Here is a 23,222-nt window from a genome sequence, read left to right on the forward strand (position 1 = left end):
CCACAATTTCTTGAGTTAAATCAACAGTATATAGAAAACCATAGAGTTCTGTGGAAATTGTTAGAGAAGGCCTTGTCAAGGGATGATGCTCTAGCAAGACAAAATGCCAGAAGATAACCTTTTAAGCTACGGAATCTGATACAATAATAAAAATTAATCAGTGGCGCTTCAACCTTTTTAAGTCTGGGCCTCAGATTTATGTATCAGTGTCATGATTACTTGTCAGTCTAATAGGCAACTAAGTGACCAGCCTCCTGTGCCTGACACACGGTCCATTTTTGATTCTAAGGCAGGTTACTAACGACATTTATTCTTCACCGTTCGAGCAAATGTTAAATGCACGCATCCAGCCAATTGGCGCCTAGCTGGGATCCAACCTACGACCTCAGGGACGAGACACGCTGAACCACTCATCAAATTAAATTACCGAACTATGATGGTAATAATTGAATACTGCTGTAATCGATTATAATATCGATTTGCGAGGTCAGATTTGTAAGTCGATCATTGTCGGTCACGACTTAGATTTGCATAAACAAACAAACGTGATCGTTGTATTATGTTGTTTTGTGAATATTTTGTTACGTTTAATGCAATGTTATTATAACTGTTTAAATTAAATAGGAAGTAACGAAAGTAAATGTTACCAATTTGTAAATTTATATAATAGGTCCTTACATATGAAATTGGCGTTTTGTATGGGAGGAACAAAAAGTCGAATATTTTTAAATATAATATATAGAATTAATCAAAGTTAATGTTTTCTGTGCACTTTTGCCATCTCATAGATAGTTCATTGATCCCTTTACTAAAAAAACCAGTCGGACGGGAATCAATAAAATCTGTGAAGGCGATTTGGACTGCCCCATCAGAGTTAAATTTTTTCCCTCGCAAGAACTTGTCCAAATTTCGAAAAAAATGGTAATCTGTTGGAGCAAGGTCCGGGGAGTACGGAGGATGTCTTAGACATTCCAATTGAAGCTCTTCTAATTTGGTAGCCGTCTGTTGTGCAGTGTGTGATGTAGCGTTGTCGTGAAGTAGCATAGGCGTGGAGCGATTGACCAGCCTAGGTTGTTTAGCCTCTAGCTTTTCCATCATGGTTTGCAATTGCTGACAATAGACATCAGCCGTAATAGTCTGGCCAGATTTAAGAAAACTGCAATGAACAATACCGGCACTAGTCCATCAAACGCTTACAAGTAACTTTTTTGGGATTAATTTTCGCTTGGGGCAGGATTTGGCTGGCTGGCCAGGATCCAACCATTGCGCTGAGCGCTTCCGATTATCGTAAAGAATCCATTTTTCACAGGTAATGATTCGGTTTAAAATACTATCATTATTGTGCCGGTTCAGTAATGTAACGCAGCAGTCGACGCGCGTTTGCCGGTTTTCTTCAGTCAATTCGTGAGGTACCCACATCCGCTTCCTATTGTGGAAGCGGATCCATCGCAAACCACCGCCTTCAATACTTCATTATCAACTTGGGTCTCAGGCCGTCCACGGGGCTTGTTCTGCAGGTCGAAAATTCCAGAACGAAAACGTTGGAACCAAAAACGAACTGTGCTTTCTTTTGCAACATGACCGCCATACACATCATTCACCCTTCGAGTCGTTTCCGCAGCACTAGTGCCACGGCGGAACTCGTACTCGTAAATAATGCGATACTTTAAGTTTTCCATTTTGTAAAATGAGTGACGCAATCAGAAAAAAACAGAAGAAAAGCTGTACAAATTTGAATTTGAAATTCCTTACCAAGGAGGAGGTATTTGAGGTCAAAGTGGCCAGTACGACAAAACGCCAATTTCATATGTAAGGACCTAATATTCATTTCCCACATAATTAATGTATCTCAATAGTTACTACTAATACGATAGAACTACACAATAACCAACATTGATAATTCTATAATTAAAAATACATTTAAGAAAAATGTATTTGTACTGTGTAGCCTGGTGTCTCGGTAACCAAGTTGGAGTGTTCGCGCAGTATACATCCAAAAGTTGTGACTACCGCCTCAGGTCCTTGCTTGCTCGTAGAACCAATCTCTCCATTATATCCACATTATGCACACTGCCCGTGAGTATTCTAGACCACTGACAAAGCAAGCTCTCTTCTGAGGCGTAGCTGGTCATAACCCATATCCAGAACAAATAGTGTCGGGTACATCGGATACAAAAGATACCCTCAATATATTTTTATAGAGGAGGGAAATGGGCAGGAGGCTCACCTGATGTTAAGTGATACCGCCGTCCATGGACACTCTCAATGTCAGAGGGCTCGCGAGTGCGTTGCCGGCCTTTTAAGAATTGGTAACGGGTGGATTTATGTTGTACTCGGTCTATAGTCTATATTTATCTTCACATGGGACTATTAGACTAGATTTTTTTTTTATTACCATTTACTAGCCCGACAAGATTTCTAACAACGTTGGTAGCGCTGCCGAGAGTTGTATAGGCCATACTCTCAGAAGATACCGATTATATAACCAGGTCCTTGATTGGAACCCGCAAAAATAATGAAAGTGTGGTGAAAGCAGACTTACATCGTATAGTTGCTGATGATCCAAACGCTGGAAAGACTAGGAGCGAGTTAGAAAACAAAGATCATGCCACTGTGGACACCCTCTGCCCTTGGGGATATACGACTTTAAGTCACATATAATTATAACCTTAACTAATTTAATTGTTTTGTCTCACAGTGATTGCTTGGAAGAGATCGCTTGAAAGCGATAAGGCCGCCAAATCCTTTCATTTTCATTATGTTCAGTTTTTATATTGTAATGCAAGTGGTAATAATAAATAAATAATTTTTGATATAGGAAAAAATATTTGCTAGAAATGAGACTGAGTTCCAGACGATTATCACGCGCCGAAAACAGTTCAACATCTGCAAGCTCCCATTTCCCGCTTGCAGCTTAATAGTTCTCTCGACTCTGCGCCGCAGAGTCATATGTGAAGCGTATGGAGGTACTATACTGTGATTAAAAAAGATACTTTAAAAAGATCGAGAAGATGGAGAAGAGAAACAATATTTTCTTTTTTGCTAATTTTTAAGTGTTTAATATTGTGCGACGTGCGACTCTCATCCCTGTGGTCACAGGTTCAATTCCCGGCCGTGCACCAATGGACCTTCTTTCTATGTGCGCATTTAACATTCGCTCGTATGGTGAAGGAAAACATCGTGAGGAAACCGGCTTGCCTTATACCCAAAAAGACGGCGTGCGTCAGGCACAGAAAGACGTATACAAATGATCATGGAACCGATACAGATATCTGAGGCCCAGACCTAAAAATGTTGTAGCGCCATTGATTATTAGTATTAAAACTATTTTTTTACTTTCTTAGATATGCTGTAAAAATTAATAAATTAAATATGCGTAATATTAACTAATTATAAATTGTACAATTACGGCATGTGACTATGCTGACGTTTGAGGAAGATCAACAATTGAATAGCCTGCCTGATTTTACAAGTGCCAACACAGTGGCGCCAATAATAGATGTTTGGTATGCTTTATTATGTAAATAACTGTGTGTTATATGTTAAATTATTTCTATTTATTATTCATTGTTGTTGTTTCTTTGTATTCCAGTACCGTATTTTCTATATTTCTACGCCCAATTACGTAATAACTGATTTAAGGAAACAGAAGATTGAGCGTTACAATGCTATTTATATTTTCTTTTTGCTCTCAATCATCAGACAAGTTACAAGGAGGACAATCAGAGGATTATGAAAGTATGTTATAGAAAGGATATACTGTGTACAAATGACATGAGAGTCTAAGGCGCAGTGCTAACCAGTTCCATAGAACTTCCTCACAATCATTATCGCAGCACACAACTCACGAGGAAACTCCTTGTATTGGAGTCCCATGGGTCCGCCCAGCATCCGCGATTATACACTGTAAATACTAAGAATAAAGAATAATAATAATAGCAAACAATGAAAACAACCAGGTTTATAAAATGACTTCGCGAAAGGTCTCCATGGAGTTGCTGAAAATGTCCATCGAGTCATTTCTCATCACAAATTTATAGTTTACAATTAAAAACTATGTTGAACCCATTTAATCTTTACTTATTGACCGACTCTGAGTCTGATCATAACACACCTTACAATACATCACTTTATAATGTTAGATTTTATTTAGTATGAGAGGATTGACCAATCTCTTTTGAATACAGATAGCTAATTGGTTAGTGAAGTGGCCATTGAATGGCGAATATTTTCACACGCGTTCCATACATAACAATGAGGCATGCGCCAGCGCATCGAAGGTTATGTCTAAGAATTTATTCTTCGTTCTAATCGACCTAAGTTCTATGGACTCGAAATTGGTACTTAAAATATTAATTATACGAATAGCAAATTTAGACAAATCTATTAAAACATACTATATTTAGTCAACACGTGATACGTCTGGATTTTTAATGTTAATTTAAATTAATTATTGCGATGATTTTTTTAAAGTTATTAACTAATATACTTAAAACTGTTAAAAAGTGGGACCGATGTATTTAAATTCAACTTAGGCTCCTTCAAGAACAGAGCGTACCAATTCTTAAGAGGCTGGGAATGCACTTGTCAGCCCTTTGACAATGTGAGTTAATTTCAATTAACGTGCTTCGATTTAAGGAAGATCTAAGGAAAGTTAAGTTCAATTCGACGATCATCAAATGTTTCTAACGTGTATTTGTATGAACACGTTTGCAAGTGTATATAATACTTGGTGTATAATAATGCAATATGACCTCCCAGGCTATGAAATAACACAATGCCACTGTTGGAACTTAAAGCTATGACTCACAGGTCATTGTATTGACCCACGCACTGAACGAAAAAAGCCTGCTTGAATACCTATGCTCGTGTATGTATGCTAGAATAATAATAATTTATTTGCAATATACAAAAATATTATGGTGGTACGATACAATTATATCACCAAAATGCGTGAAAATTTGCCTTAAAAGTTAGACATACATATTACATTACATTATGAATCATATCAATTTATATATTAATAAAATATACTAATTAGTATTAAATTTATGTTAACACGAAAAGCAATGATTCTAGGATACAATGAGTGGCTTGAAACTTCCCAATTCAACTATGACATTTTCAATTATCTTCTGATAATTAATTAACTTTTAGATTTTTGTTTATATTATATTGTATTCTTTATATTTTAGTTATAATTAGTGTTACATGTTACTTTATGTTTTCTTTTGTTAATTATTTATGAACTTCTTGTACCTCAGCCTCTGTAGGTGATTCTTTTTTAATTTTTACATACTAGGGTTACCTGGAAGAATATGCCCGTTCCCTTATGTAATTTGGTTGTTTTATATGTATGTGATTGTATCAGGTAAAGGAGTGTAAATGAAAATCATTGTAATCCAGAAATAGTAACACCATTATGTCATTGAGTTTGTGTTGTGTCAGAATATTCCTAGAATCAAATTAGAATACCTAGATTCCAGGAATCGAACCTATTTACTTAATTACGACAGAAATCACTTTTTATTACGTCTTATTTATAAGCCAAGCGCGACCATATGTTATTACGTAAACATACATAAGATATTAGACACTTAAAAATTAGTTTTTTAATTTCCATAAATTGTGACTCACGTTTCGCAGTTTTCCGCGGAAACCGCGCAATTAGTGCTTCGGTATGTAGGGCGAGTAGTAATTACTTGGATTTGCGTAACAGCGCACGCGCAGTTTAAACACTTGTAGGGAAGTAATTTGATGGTTAGTCCATTCGCGCCATCTATTGGCTAAAATTGTAGAAATCATTTAATGTGTGTCGTTACCAGTAACAAAAATACTAGACGTGAAACAGCGTTTATTATAAAGGTAACGTAAAAATCTTATTTTTTTTCTCAATCTTCATCTTCCACTGTTCCAGGGTTATTTATACACACCTTATGAATACACACGTGATTGTATAACTTCATGTGTGCTGTACGTAAAAAACATAAGAGAAGAGCAACTAGTCCAGTTGCTTCAGCGTACATTCGATCCCCTGCTGTACACCAGTGGACTATCTTTCTATGTGCACATATAACATTCGCTGGAACAGTGAAGGAATTCGAGAAGAAGCCGGCTTGCCTTAGACCCAAAAAGTCGAACGCGTGTATCATGCACATGAGGCTGATCACCTATTTGTCTATTAGATTGACAAATCATGAATTAGATACAGAAGTCTAATAATCCAGACCTAAAATGGTTGTAGAACCGATTTCTTTTATTCCTATAAAAGTAAATAACACGAAGCAAGATTACCGTGCAGAACTCAAACAAAAATATTATTTTTATAACGGTCAATAAAGTTTTACGGCCGAAATAACGTATAATTCCCACATAGCGTGGTACCATAGAATTAACTACCCCAAGATCTCAGGAAGCGAGACCTGATAAGCTCGACCTACTGACCCCTCGTCAAAGAACATATAACTTGACAGACCCTTCCTATGGTTACAACTCGAAAACGAATATTGTTATATAAATATAAATTTAAAATGAATATTAGAAGATTTTTTATAAAATAGGACAAGCCTAAGGGACGCCAATAAAGGACAGTCAACACAGGTCATGGACATCCGGTTTTAGTGGGTGCGTTGCCGGCCTTTAAGGGAGGCGTACACTCTAGTCGAATTTATCAAGGAAGACGCCCACCGGGAGTCGATTCCAGAGTTCTAGCCAAAAAGTAATTGCCTTGTGAAACGGACCCTGGAAGTGCCAAGGAGATGTTGATGAAATTTTGCATTGAAATGATATGATGCCACTCTCAGACCTATTCAAGTATTCATATAGAATTTTTTATACAGCACTGGCCAGATACAATATACTGGACTGAACAGTATACATGGCAAAACGACGTTACAACAACATACAACATACAACATTCCAACAACGCCATAAGGTACAACAAAAACGTTTGAATTGTAAAAGCCATAGCTAATTTTTTTCTACGAAAAATCGTAACAAAAGTCATGATTACTTAATATGATGGTTAAGTATTCTAAAATTTTCTAATTAACCACGCAATTTTCTTAACTTTTACTCATAAGAATATTCTCCTGACAGTAACGAACACAACAAAAAAGATTTAGGGAAATCGGTCCAGCCGTTCATGAGTGATGCCGTAACCAAGGGAAATGGGGATTCATTTCAATACAAATGTTATTTTTTTTATTTTTATAAAATTTTTAATTTATATGTATAAGGATACCAAGTGTATGTCATATAAAATTTCTCTGTTATTGTAATATTCAAACAACATTTTGAGATAAGGAAGGTTTAATGACTGAATGCATAAAATTGAATTGCTTTAATTTAATGACATTTTTATGTCCTATATCCTAAAGATTTATATTTTGTTTAAATTATGAATTTTCGTATATTAACCGAACATTAATAAAACTTTTGACATTTCAAGTCCATTAAGGCTCCAACGAAAGACTTACATCGATATGTCTGTCTGTCGTTTAAATCTGTTAGATCTGTAAAATAAAGAATGCTCTTCCACGCTTTGGGCGCAACGAAGATCACGTTTCATGGCTCGAAGCTAATTCCAAGGTTTAAAAATTTATTGTTGACAGAACTTTCTCGCCCGGAGCTTTAAGATACGCCTTAAATCTCATCGTGTTATTAAATTTAAATATTAACAAGAAGAACATACCGTTATTACTGCGCGTTGCTAATAAACAAAAGCCCTCTTCATAAAGTTCTCCAAACCTATCTCGGTTTTGTCTTTCGTGGTAAACATATATTTTCTTCTACGTTACGTTTAAAATAAAATGATAACTATTATGATCCATGAGAATTAATACTAATATCTGAGGCCAGAGCTAAAAGGTCTCTAAAACCTCTCAGATTTCTGTATATGTAATAATTTCTAGTAAGCAAGTGATGCTTCTGTGCTCAAGCACCATCACGTGCTCAAGAAGCTTCACTTGCATACACCGTCGACTTTTTGGTTCTAAGGCATGCCGATTTCCTCACAATGTTGTTCTGCACCGTACGCGCTTGTGTTAATCTGCACATAGACAGAAAGTCCATTGGTACATAGCAGGAAATCAAACCTACGACTACGGAACTCATGTTCAATAGTCAGTAAGAGCACTAGTGTAAAACTTAGATGTGATATAATAAATTGTAGTATAATTATAATATTAACGTTTTGGAGTTGCCAACAGAGACATCGCTCTCTAGTAGATAACAAGTTCGCTAAACAACTTTCACCTTCAAAACAAAGAGCCTCTGTAATTGCCATACAACACCAACTCACTCCGCCCACACATTTTTATGATTACCGATACACTTAGGTTAGTTTGTATGGATTCAACAACCGAAGAAACGAATATTTAATATAAAATAAAATACCGTTGTTTAATATCTGATTCAGGTAGATTTCTGGGTGTCATTCGAGGTAATAGTCCGTTTGCGCATCACCTGCAAACCCCAAAGACTTGACCCACACCAGAATCTCTGCTATTCAGAGACTAGGTGAGCATTACCCATTAAAACCACCTCGGATAGTTCCTACAAGGTACGTTAGAGAGGCCTCAGTGCACACTTCATGGCAGTTGGCATCTTCTTCTAACCGTAGGATTCGTTCTAGAGCGGGCCTTCATTCTGATGCTTCTTTCTGAAGCCCTACTGGCTGACAGACAGATACCACTGCATTCCATGTTTCGTCACTGCCGGCCATTTTTTCAACTTCACATGGCAGAGCAAGGTAACCCATCACAAAATAAATATTATGACGGGGCTGAGACACGTGTACCAACGCCTACAATCAAAGACAACATACGCATACGATTCGACTGACGTCATACCCTGAAATGCGCTAAACAAATAATACTCGACCTCAAAGGATATATACTTCTCAAGAGTAGCTATTAAGGCCTTCGGGCCAGTATGTAGTTAGACTAGTCGAGGGTCCTCACTTTGCGTTAGAGGAGTAGTACACCATCGTTCCTCCAGATAAGCAAATATTGTGCGAAATTTGAACCAGTGTCCCATATTTGCAACCGTAGGAGCATTCTTAGGAAACTAAAGTCTGGTATTTTGATAGCATTTTCCTCATCAAGACACACTGCGTGTGCTAGCATACTACCAACGATGTTATTTATCGATTTAGACTTAAAAAAATACGTAACTGTGATAAAATTTGAAACTACTCATGATGCCAAGTGGGTCAGTAATAAAAACATTTACGACATATTTAATAATTTTATTTCGATTCTTTATCGAAAATTGAATCATAAAAGTAACATTATTTATATAGCATGCTTCACTAAACCTTGAAATATATAAAAGACTTCGTGTTGAGGAATTAAAATCTAATTTCATTCTGTAACACTTCTGGAAATTAAACATCGAGAAGAGAGTTCGATCTCAGATTCTCTGAGTAATCGATTGAAAAAGTCTGAATCCTGCCTTGATTCAAGAAATAGTAATGAATCAGTGGCGCAACAACCTTTAGTTCCTCGCCTCAGAATTTTGTGTCTGTTTCATGATTATTTGTCAATCTAATAGACAAGTAAATGATCAGCCTCCTGTGCCTGTCTCACGCCATCGCCTTGTAGGCTTCCTCACAATGTTTTCCTTCACCGTTCGAGCGAATGTAAAATAGATAGTCCATTGGTGCACAGCCGGGATTCAAAGATGTGATTCTTAGGGATAAGAATCACACTCTGAAGCCATTAGCCAACACGGCTCATTTGTTTATTGAAGATTATAAGCTGTTTAGATAAATAGATGCGATACTATGTTTGATTCCCGACGAAATAATAATCGGCTTCGGCGGATGGCTTCGGGTTGTCTCCTTTAGGAACACGTACTTGATATATTGCTGCCAACGTTGCTAAATGCCCACAACGAATTCATAATCCAGCCATACAATACAAAGGCGATGAGAACTTGGAGAAACGGATCATAGTAGGTAACACAGAAGACAAAGGACCACGTTCACCAATAGACCGATCCAGTGAAAGACTCACCGTCCTCAAAACTGTACAAGGTAATGAGAGGCGCTGGTCTGAATTCGGTGAAAATAGATAGTTACTACGATGATCGTATACTATATATAGTATTTGTACTATATCATTATTAATATGACTAGTCAAATGGTGATAGGGTGGTATAGAGCATGAGACAGAAATGATTGAAGACGTAATGGACTATTACGATAAAGCAACGCGCGGCTTCATCTCTCTAATTTCAGAAATATGTCTGCATTAAAAGGCTATTTATTAGACTTAACGACCTACTTAAATCTAAGTCGGTCCCGTAAAATATATTACAGCATTTTGTCCTTTGCAATCCAAACCGTTAATATTTTTACGGAAATCAAAACCTCGACATCAATAACCCAAATCTTCGATTTTTATATATCGTAAATAACCTTAATATCTACTCTGTTTTGGTAAGAAGTTACGTGTATAATATAATGCTCATTGCATTCGGAGTTTATTGAGACATATAAATAAAATTCACTTATAAATGTTTTGTTTACCTTAATATTGAAACAGGTTTGATTACGGTGGAAACAATTGTTTGAATTACTTCAATTTCTACTTTTAAAACATTTACAAAATCAATAGATTAAATACAAACCAATTGTTTCTAAATGCAATCTCAGGGGTTATATTTAAAAAAAAATATTGTATGTCAGTTCGATGTAAGGTACGGTGATGCGTGTATAGGTAAAAATCTAGTGAAATAATTTGAAAAATTTAGTGTGTTGTAAAGAGCCTTTTATTACCAAACTGATTAAGTGCGAAACAAAAAGAATTTAATATATGTATCGTAAATAATGTTTGGTTTTATAAGCAATAAAAACAACTATATTTTGAGAAAACATTACCACCAATTTCAGGAATTACGGATTGTTAGTGCGTATGCGGACAAATAAAAAGGCAGTGGTGGTCTTGAGAGTTTTGGGTGTGACACTTATCCCTGAGATCGCAGGTTCAATCCCCTGCTGCACCAATTGACTTTCTGTCTATGTGCGCATTTGTCACTCTCTCGTACGGTGAAAGTATACCTTACCCATATACCCAGAAAGTGAACCGTGTCTGTCAAGCATAGAAGGCTGATCGCCTACTTGCCTAGAAAAAACCAATGATCACGATAAAGATACAGACGTCTGGGGCAGACCTAAAATATGGTAGTGCCAATAGTTATCGCGGGGAAGTCTAAGGTCTCAAAGGTCTTGAATTAGAAAAACAGAAATGTGTCTGCGTCATGAGTCATTTAAAGGTTCCCTTCATACACAAATGATACCAATATAATGTTTTTCAAAATACCAGCTGCTTACTGAAGTATTTCCGAACCAATTCGACTTAGGGTCCTTCAAGAAAAGAGCGTACCAATTCTTGAAAGACCGTTAAATGCAATTGCGAGCTCTCTGGCATTGAGAGTGTATATGGGCGGCAGTATCACTTAATATCAGGTGAGCCAAGTAAAGCAATTATAACTTAATAATCCAGCGCCAGCCTATATGAGTCCTAGACTCAGATTGAGTCTTTAAAAATTAATAGACAATACATATAGTCATCAATTTTCTGTGATTGACGATAATTTATTTAGCTAACATAAATTATATACAACAAAACTAAAGATGTAATACATAACGAAAAAAAAAATTAAATACGTTAACGGCTGTGCGATGGTGTGAAAGTGAGGGTTTGTATGATGCAGGTGATTTAGCGCTATGCATATTAATAAAATAAGTTAAAAACTCTCGTTAAACGTAAATTAATCAATAAACTTTTTTTTTTATTTCACGATTGTTTAAATGATCCTAATCCTTGGGATTGCTCAAGTTCAAACATTTTGTATGACTCAAAACTTGTCGATTAAAAAGAGTGGCGGAGAGTTTCTTGCCAGTTATTCTTGCCTACGTCCTTGTCTTACGAACTGGTAGTAAATGTAAATTTAGAATCAATTTAACATCTTTTCTGTTGACGTTGATAAGTGTACTTAGTTACCTATATGAGTTTTAAGCGCGCTGCTAAGCAGTGATTGTTTGTGACTGGTGAATAGTGGTGATGATGGTCTAATACTAAGTTTCGGACATGTAATAAATGGACATATAGAAAGAAAAATCTACACAGCCGTGTTTTGGTGGAAATTCATGATTGATACAAATAATATAATAAAACGTGCATACAAAGCAATCATCATTAATTAATACTGAATGTAAATTATCACAGGTCAATAGACTTTGCAAAAACACTATCTCATCACCTGTCTATGTCCATAAACGATGGTCAGACAATACAATTATAGTTTTTGTAATACTCATTTTAAGGTTCTTGTTATGCATTATTATTCAAATCAGGGGTACATGTTTATTAATTTCTTTTACATTAACGTCAACAAATAATGGTCACACATCTATTAATATAAAGCGTTTCAATAGAGAATACATGTATAAAAATGTGTACTTTTACCAGTGTACACACGTAAGAAGTGAATCTTCTTTATGACCTTATTTTTCAAAAATGATCTACTATATGCAACTTTGCAGAAATTAATTAAATTAAATTAGATAAAGTTTAACAAAAGACTTTTATTATCAAAGACATGTATACAAATAATGCAATTATTTCATTATACCTTATTACTAATATTATTATAGAATGTCATTAATTGTAATAGATTAATTACTATCATTGTTATCGTTATTATATATTTTTGTTATTAATAGCTTCGAATCTCTTTGAATCAATCGTGATAGCGACAATAAAAAGATGGCACTTCACGGAAAAATGTGACGCGTAACCCAAAAATGTGAAGGTAGATTTTTTTCCAACGCCGATAAAGAAGTTTTGATATATATTTTAAATTATATATAGTATAAATTATATACGTTATCATAACAGTCAAATATAAAAAAATAATACATTTTTAATTTTATATATCAAAATTGCATATAAAAGCGTAATTGTTATGTGCTATATGTAATATTAATTTTAAGATACCTTTATATATTATACACTATTTTTGTGTCATACAATATTTGTGTATCAAACAAAAAGCATTTTAAAATATAAAGATTTAAACATCTTATTAGCATCGCGTACTTATTTGGACTGTTTACACACTTAAATCAAAAGTACTACTGTGGGTGGCCTTAATTAAAAAATACAGATGTGTTAACCAGTTAAAACGAGAGACACAATCTGTCATCTTTGTTAAAAATCCCTCGGAATTTCAAACAAAATCTTCGCGGAATTTGGCGTAAACATGGCGACACTTTAACAGACAATATTTGAACGATTTTCTATATATCTTTGGTATTATTGTTTCTTGAATATATAATTTATGTAATCTAAAGGAATATGAAATAAATAAAAAGTTATCATAAAGTTATTTCTCGACTCGTCTACGGCTAAAAACAAACGGTAATTTAGTAATGAGATGAATTTGCATTTATTTAATTTAAATATATAGTACTCGGGTACGATAATATTATGACAGCACAGGAACTATAAACATAATTTTAACACATTTATCTCTTATCTTAAAAATGAATTCAAATTCTCAGGTCCTTATAACTAAATGTTACGCTCCTCTAATAGATGCTTTTTGTAAATTCCATCTCACAGCTCAACCTTCTTAGGCAATTCGTTAAGGATCTCCGACATTACGTTGTGGAATAGGCTGCCCGACTCCATATGATTGGCTAACTCCCTAACATCTTTTAAAACTCTTCTACATAAACATTTCTTAACCATATCCTGCTCAATCGTGACTTTTGTCTTTTGAATTCTTGTATTTCTTATTCTTTTGTATTGCATATTGCAATTCATGAATCCGTGAGATTAGCTTTTTAGTTTGTTTTATTAATATATTTTGTATTATTTTAGATTAAGGTTGGTTACCCACAGTTATATTGTATCTATAACTATAACGAAATGTAAATAAATATTATTTTCTATAAGTTTAATACAGTAAACAAATGAATAAACTTTCCTAAACCATTACGACTCATACCGTGTTCACAAATTTTGTACCGTAATTGGCAGATGGTCGATAGTAATTGTGTAAGCGAATTGTCACATGTAAATGTCATGTGCGTCAGAAGCGAGAAAACTTTTTACTTATATCCAAATGTCAAATTTATTTAATTAATTTTATACTTACTACTAAGGGTCTAACTCGGCTTCTTGTTTTAACGATTTTTGGAATTCTAATCAGAAATAATGTAGCATCTAATAATGAAATTAGAATTGGTCAAGTAGTTTTGGTTTTTGTTTAGCTCCACACGTGGATACAGTCTCCGAGTGGCTTCGGCTTACGTATCTTGCATTTCCACCCATATCACCTGGACGTCCGTGGTCCCACAACTGAGCATTTTTTAAGGCAACTTTTTACCGCGCACCACCACTATATAGAACTAGCTGTCTATTGAAGTATTTCCGAACCGAATTGATTTAGGGTACTTCAAAAAAAGAGTGTACCAATTCTTAAAAGGCAACGCACTTGCGAGCTGTCTGACAATGTGAGTGTCTCTGAGATCACTTAAGATAAGGAGGCCTCCTGTCCCCTATTATATAAAAAAGGATATACAAATATTTTCTATTTTAAATATTGATTAATCCCTAATTATTATTTATATTAATCCCGATTTCAAGTGTGTTATAGAATCTTCGTAGACAACAAGACGTCAGTCAATCATCAAAATAGATGCCTAGTAGAGCGGCGGTAGAACTTCTAAATTGAATGAAACGAAGCTTTACGAGTGTTCTCTGGTTCTCTCTTGTCAACTTAAATATCCTACAGACTTTGATGCTTGATCTTATTCAGGGGAAAAGAAAGATAAATAGCGTTTATCTTTTAAACTTTGGACACTAATAATGTTACATTAATAAACTAGCAATGTTATACAACACTTCGCATATACAATATTTTAGTATTTAAGTAAACTTAATTTTATGAACAATAATATTACATTGTTAAACATAAAGATATTCTTTTCTTTTGTTAACATAGCTTTCACACATTGAAAGAAAACACTTTTTACATAATTCACGTCGCGGTGACCACGCACGCTGTAAAGCACGCGAAACGTTGGAAATTTTTTAATTTACAATTATGTAAAATAATTATAAGTTTATAATAATACATAGCTTCAATAAGGTTAAAAAGTGTTTTCTTACAATAAAGATATTCTCTGACAAAACATTGCTATGCGCAGTTTTTTAATTGACGAATGTACACGTTATCGCCATCTGACTCAATAAAAAGTATACTTTCAGTCCTCATTTTATATGTAAATTGTACAGCTCAAGACCTAACACCATTTGTTTAATAATAACATCTGTTTCGAACTGGGTTTAGAATAATCGCCAGCACGGCCTCTATGGTTAACAATAAAACATATTCCATGAATTCACCCGTCACGCATTGTCCATGTCAATGCCACTCACGAATTCTTGTCGTCGTTCCGAATGACTTCGTTACGCGGATTATACGTTTATTTTCAAATACATTGCTTCCTTACATACGTTTTTAATGTATTTGAATTATCCTTTCCACGCACTGTGCATACCATTAACTTTCAAAATATCTAAGAAAACCAGTACAACTAAGATCAAAAGTGTCGTGTGACAAAAGACTCAACTTGCTGTCATAAAAAAATCTGTCATGAAATAAATGTAGACATTCACCAAAGGTCTTAGCGCATCCAAATGTAAGTACTTTTCCTTAATATATATAACAAGCAGTGTATTGTGTACATAAGTGAAATATCATTGTAAAATAAGTGTTAGATATTTTCGTAAATACAAACGCGTACAATTCGAAAAACCATCAATTTTCATTGTATTCGAAATGAAGGAATTAGTTCGAAGATATTTGTACGTGGCTCAAATGACGATTGAATTTAATGGTAAAACAGCAAATCCTTACCTTGTTTTGTATAAATAGTCTGAGATTCTGAGCCTAAATAGTCAACTAATACTATATTATAAAATAATTATCTGTGTAATACCATAGCATTAACAAAAAGCAATTAGATAAATGGATATTTAAGTATTTTTTTTTTATATTTCAAAATATTTTTGTATCACTGCGAAAGTTATTTTCGAAAATTTCGAATATATAACCTACACACATTCGCATTACACGTCAATTTCAACTGTGCGTCAACAATTTAATTACATATATACATATATGTATAGCATAAAGTCATGTACGTATACCTAGTATATACTTTGAAATCGTTTCGCAAACGCAACGCAACGCAAACAAAACAAAAATGTCGTGTTTTTTAACCTTCAACATTAATACATCTTTTAATTTTGATATATTGACTTTACTATGTGTTTTAACTATTATATAATATATACAATATATAAGTTTGTTATGCAAGACCTGTGTCATGTATTTTTTACTTAAAAGGGTTCCCAAATCTTATACATTAAGACATGCACACATTACTGTGCAATTACTGTGTTATTGTAATGAAAAAACAAATATTTCTTTTTTGTTTTATATCCAAGACAGATCCTATATATATCGAACAGACCCTTATAATAATAATAATCCTTTATTCATTCAATTCCATATTCAGGCCACTGTCAGGGAGAAGGCTTCCAATTTCCTCGATCCCGTCAGCCCATCCTTCCCTTTTGGACCAGTCCATTCTGTATAACGGGCTACGTGGCCTGGCTATTTCCATTTACGTTTTAGGGCATGTTTCTCAGCATCATTTTTTCAACCTTTTTTGCCTCTAATATCCTCTCTTTCAAAAAACTGTCTTCTTTTTCGATTTATTGGCCCTGCCATTGTGTGGACTTTTTCCATCTCTTAAATTTAAATAACCTTGAATTAGTAATACATTATCACCCCGGCTATATCCATACTATTATTATTATTAACATGAATATGGTAAATAATAATAGTATCGCAAATGTGTAGGATAATAGGTCGCCTATTGCTTGCGAAACCCGTTTTTGAATTTTTGTTAGCCTTCTTAAGATATTTACAGTTCTGTTCCAATAAACATAGTTATTATATAAATTAATGAACAATTTGTATTAGTTATCTAAGAAATAATTATGTGTTAGATTGCAAATCATTAACCTGAGGAAAAGACATCAACGCGCTAAGCGTGGGAGTCCGTTACAATAGACATTGAGATTCAATAGAAAACTGTACATTCTCTTAATATTCTCAAAGATTAATTACTTTTATTTGGTACATTTGAACTTTGCTGTTAAAGTCGTTTTATTTGCATTGAATTGAAATTACGTGTTTAAGCCGATATGAAAAAAAAGTTCATTATTATTTAATAATATACTTGATTTAATATATTTTTTAAAATATAAGATGCACATAAAAGTAACTATAATATCAAAAAATTAAAACTTATTTCTCATAATGAAGCAAATCGTTTATTAAAAAAGTAATAAAAAGAGCTTATGTTTCCGCATTACAAGTTATACTTCTTTGGAGTAACAAGATAACAATTTTATTCTACGTTTGTAGAAAAAAACGACACTAACAATAGAAAAACTAAAAGGTTGACTATAGCTAACTACAGGTTGTTGAATTTTTGGGACTGTATCCGCGCGCATCGTTAAAATTTACTCTCATAATTTTTCCCGAACGGGCCAAAAGTCGTATAACTTCAATAAAAATAATTAATAAATTAAAATAAATGTAAAAAGTTTGGTCCCTTTGGGAGTGTACCTTTAACGCTGGCAGTATTTCCTTGCTGTATTACGATATTTATTCGTTGAGCGAAAAAAGCATTAGTTCTAGGGTTCCTTCTAATTCATTTGTACATTAGTATGTCAATAAATGAACTCGAAGCCCTTGTATTTCGTAATTCCAATGTCAATTACGCCATCAACTCTACTATCATAACAATAACTTTAATTTATATTGCAAATCCTTTAGCAACGCGAGTTTTGCAATTTTTGACATTTACTTAATTGACCCGATGAATTTCGTCTCTTAAGGTTAATAAAATCAAAGAACCATTGTAAATAAACACAAGTACCAATGGATATATATGGAACTTTCATTGTAGGCCAACCATGGTTTGCAATGCATGGTGGCAAGCAATAAGTTGAGGAAAATAAAAGATAAATGAATTTTATAATTTAAAAACATCAGCATTGGCCTACTGACTTCAGCGTGAGGACGTAGGTTTGATCATAGGCTGTGCACCAATGGACTTTGTTTATGTATACGCATTTGTGCGCTCGAGTTGTGAATGAAAAAATAGTGAAAAAACCAGATTGCCTTAGACCGAGTCGACGGCGTGTGTCAGCCACAGGAGGCTGACTCACTTGCCTATAAGATTGACTAATGATCATGAAATAGATACAGAAATCTGAGTCCCAGACCTAAAAAGGTTTTAGCGATTTCGAAATTCGAAAGGTTAGATCATTGATGTAGAAACTGAAAAACTTAGTTAATTTAGAATATTTATTGACGTTACGTAATATTTGATTTTTTATAATATTTCAGTAATATTTAAAAAATAAAAGAGTATAGCGATGGATTGAAATGTTTTGCAATCATATTTCAACTACATGGTAAACTACGTTAATATTAACCATTTAATTTTGTTTTGATAACAAATAATTTCAATTATTTCATTAATTATGAACAAACTTCAAAAATAGCCGTAGGCTATATATATGAATTGATCTATTGTCGCGTGTTTATCAGACCGTAACACTCTGGCAGACTAAGAGCAACCCAGACTCTGAACCCAAATAATAATTCTCATTTGGTGAAGGGAGCAAGAAGAGCATTACCTAGAACTATTATAAGATAAAAGATGAAACACATATATAATTCTTAGACACAGAACGTAGCATTTGTTAATTATAATATTTAACAATTATTTAATAAATTTAAACTAATTATTTGTAACTAAAACTTTAATATACCAGAAATTTAAGAGTGTTAGAAAATTAATTAATTCCATTTAAGATCGAAAGACGGCAAACAAAATTTACCAATTTTCAAGACTTATTTATAAGTATATAAATTTCCACATCTCGTACTAACGTATAAAATCTAAACATGACCCCAATCAAACTCGACTTATGTGCGTTTAATATTTATTTATTCTTAGACATGTTTTATTGAGTCATTTATTCTGATATTAAAGCATTCAGTTATCTAATTAATATTGAATACTTTTGGCAGTAAATAATAGTCCCTCAAATTCTGTTTAACCTGTGTTGGAGAGAGTCTATCTTGGCTATTTACGGAGCGACTTGATAAACAATGTTAAATTGTGGGAGTAATCACATATTCTACTGCTTACGAAGAGCAGTGTTGGCCTAGTGGCTTTAGCGTGCGACTCTTATCCCTAAGGTTGTAGTTTCGGTCCCTGGCTGTGCACCAATCGACTTTCTTTGTATGTTTAACATTAGCTTTAACGGTGAAGGAAAGCATCTTGAGGAAACCGACATGCCTTAGACCTTAAAAGTTTACGTGTGTCAGGCACAGAAGGATTACCTATGTCTATCTGACAAATGATCATTAAACAGAAATCTGAGGCCTAGACCTAAAAAGATTTATTCTTTTTCACTATTTAGTCAAGGAACATACATTTGAAATAGAAAAGATTTTATGATATTGCAATACGTTTTGCTAGTAGACATATGACTACTTAAATATATATATATAATAAGTAGTACTTAAATTGACCGTGATAGTATATATAAACTATACTAAATAATTTTCATCTTCCACTATTGTCTTATGAGGCATCAATGGTGGCAGATGTTCTACATTTATTTATTCCTTTTAGCGAAATTTTTAAAAGTATAGTTCTTATATACTTCTGATGTCCATAATTCACTAATACAATAAAACATATATATACAAATAGCTTGGATATACCAAAACATTTTTTAAGTAGACATTTTTAATAAATGATATTTACTAAAGAAACAATATGTTTTATCAGCATACGTTAGTAATGTTATTGATTTAAGGGTGAACAGTGATAGTTCAAATCGTAAAGTTTCAGTCATATTTACTGTTTTGTCACCAACCTTCACTTTTAAAAGTATGACAGACAAAATATTCAATAGCTATACGTATTAATCAGCAATAAATTAGTTAAAACATTCTTAACCTATGTAATAAAAATTTTAATTAAAAATGGAAAAAATAAAATGATTTCAAGAAGTATTTTAATTATGTTAATAATATCGTAAAATACAAGAATACTTTTCAAGCGTTAAACTAATTAAAACACCCAAGAGTGTTAAATAAAAATACAATTATGTAAAACGACCGTATGCCTTTATTTTACGAGTTATAACATAATAAAAACATTAAAACAACCAAGAAATTTAATGTCAATATTAGTATGCAGGTGGGTTTTTTGTTATAAATTATTTCGACGTGTTTTTAAGGTTTTTGTCCAAATTCAGTAATTTTACGATACAGGTAGAACAATTTATATGCGCTTGTTAAGGAATACCTACTTTTGTGGTATGTGGAAAGTGCATTTATATATACTTTATAATAAAACATAAATACCGCACGAATTATATCGTTTTCTAAATATTTTTAAATTAAAAATTGTTAAATTCGTAAAGCTTTTAAATTCCCTTTACGAATATTTATTCACTCTAATAATAATTGAAATGTTTGAGCCTGTGTAAGATTCTTTCTATTCAACACATAACACAGAAATATATGTATTAGGTGCGGTCACTAGGACCAAAAAATAAAATGAGAGCACATAATAATAATATGAATTATTATGTTATAAAATATACAGCTTCGATTTTGTCAAGTGCACAGGCGCTAATTAAAGATTTAAATTGGTGCCAGACTCCAGAGCTGGTGCTTTCCTCGCTCAACGAACAAGTATCGCAAGACAGCGAGTAAATGCTGCCCACGTTAAAGGTACACTGCCGCAGGGATCAAACTTTTAAATATGTGTTAATTTTATTATGATGAATTTTTAATTATCTGTATTATTACTACGTAGGTTGAGAAAATTGTAAGTACTGTAAATGTTATGTAATGTTCTGATTGTTATGTTTTAATAAATGATTTTACCACAATATACAACATATATATAGCAGAGATGATCGCAAAAAATGAATTGTAAAGGACAGAATGACATTGGTCGTCAGTAAAACAAGTAAATTAATAATAACCTTGTCACGACACAACTTGTGTTATTATATTTAATTATGTATGTAGACAGAAATTTGTATTTTTCTTCAAAAACTTCACTGATTCAAACATTTTGTTAAATTGACATTCAGCCTAGTGTAGATTCTCAAAGTGTGGCGCAAATCATGAAACGGCACAGCATACGTTGGAGGATTGTCCGCAGTGGTTTCAGGTACGTCCCAATCTTTGTTCTGTGGTTGGTAATAACCTTGCTTTGCCTTGTGTTGTCCAACACATGCTCAGCAGTGACGAGGTATGGATTGCACTATCCGTTTGTGAGCAAGTAATGCTACAGAAGGAGACAGCAGAACGAGAGAGGGAGCGCTTTAGGACGAATCCTAGTGTCAGAAGAAGTGGAATATGTAGGAGAAGATATACCCATCTCTTACCTACTCTGTAGTGTGAACTATACCGAAGGTTTCTGGGCGTAGCATGCCCTTGATTTCCCGGTAGAATGTGAGAGTGACCCTAGAGCCTCAATATGCGGTTTAGTAGGGACTACTCGAGGTGGTTTTAGTGAGTATTGGTCAGTCAGTCCCAGAATAGCCGATATTCTGGTTTGATTCGAGTCCCACATACCCATGCTACTTTTGGCAGTAGGAGATGCGCAAATGCATTTCCACCTGAGATATAAACAAACTATATCTATTTTATTATGAATCTCATAGGCAAGTAGGTGATCAGCCTCCTGTGCCCGACACCTAGTCGACTTTTTGCAAGCCTCGCGATGTTTTCCTTCACCGTACGAGCGAATGTTAAATGTGCACATAGAATGAAACTCCATTGGTACAGTACCAAACCGACCTCAGGGATGAAAGTCGTGTGCTTAAGTCACTAGGCCAACACTGCTTTTATGGCTTATATGAAAATATTTTTAGATGACTTAAAATGTGAACAAATACGATTTTAAAAAGGCTTAAAACTGTAATATTAATTAGAAATTTCTATTGTTTTTGTCATAGCATTTAAGTCAAGTAAGTAAGTAATATATATATATATATTATTTGTAAATAAAGCGCTTGCCTCAACCTACATAGTAATAATAATAATAAAAAATTGAGAAATATAAACTGTAGAACTTAGTAATACTGAGAGCAAAATATTTAATTGTAGAACTATTGAATTATATTTCAAATAATTTCTACATCAAACAATTAATGTATTGACTAATCCCCAACCATTCGTTGTCTTAATAATGGTTAAAGAACCCACTATTCGTAGGTGTTCAATTCAATTGTGATTTATAATCCTAATAATATTACTAGATATTAATCAAAAGCCTATACAAACTATATCTGAAACTAAAACCGAAATGCGTTTACATGAATTTTTGTATAATAATTCGTTAATAATTTAAATGTACCATCGTAATTATAGGTAAATCAAAAGGCAAGCAAGTATATTGAGTAAAATACTGTAAAATTATATGAACAATACAATAAAATATCATATAACAGAGGTTACTAAGTAGATAAAGGGACGGACTTACGTCTAAGAGTATTTTCTTATAGACAAGTAATTGTATCTACTATATAATTGTAAATTTTTGAAATAACGCGAACTACTTCCTAGATATTATAATCGAAATATGACATAAAAAAACTTACGAGAAAAATCCTTGAATCCACAGTACACTAATCACAAACACAATCACGACACAACACTACGTACTTCGGAAAATCGAAAGGTGCGCACGCGCAGCCTTCCCTCGCGCTGGTTCGTAGGTGACTGGCTCACTGACACCTGTCCGCTGTCATCCTGCGTATAAACAATAGCAATAAATGATATATTGTTTTATCGGATTTTTACGCAATACAAATTGATATTTTAAATGGAAAATTCATATGATTTAACCAAAATACGTACCTAAATCTGTATCGTAATATAGCCATTAACTATTAAAATTCATCAAAATTTGTTCAGCTGATTTATATACCATACTGGTTTTAATATGTTTTGGTTTAAATAGATATCTAGATCCTCAAATAACTTAACTTAGATCTTAGATATTTCTAAACTTAAAT

General features: G+C 33.6%; 1 protein-coding gene across 3 annotated transcripts in view; it reads right to left on the reverse strand.

Annotated features, from left to right (window-relative positions):
• The window catches only part of LOC123712588 (ras association domain-containing protein 10), a 95,023-nt gene extending 72,104 nt beyond the window's left edge, over positions 1-22,919 (reverse strand). For 2 of the 3 annotated variants that reach the window (XM_045665770.1, XM_045665769.1), the window contains exon 1: positions 22,806-22,919. The gene's annotated coding sequence lies outside the window, so the exon portion shown is untranslated. The remainder of the gene's footprint in view (positions 1-22,805) is intronic. The other variant, XM_045665772.1, reaches the window with a different exon arrangement.
• Between the last annotated feature and the right edge of the window lie 303 nt (positions 22,920-23,222).

The sequence above is a fragment of the Pieris brassicae genome, chromosome 7, assembly GCF_905147105.1.
Source record: "Pieris brassicae chromosome 7, ilPieBrab1.1, whole genome shotgun sequence".
NCBI lineage: Eukaryota > Metazoa > Arthropoda > Insecta > Lepidoptera > Pieridae > Pieris > Pieris brassicae.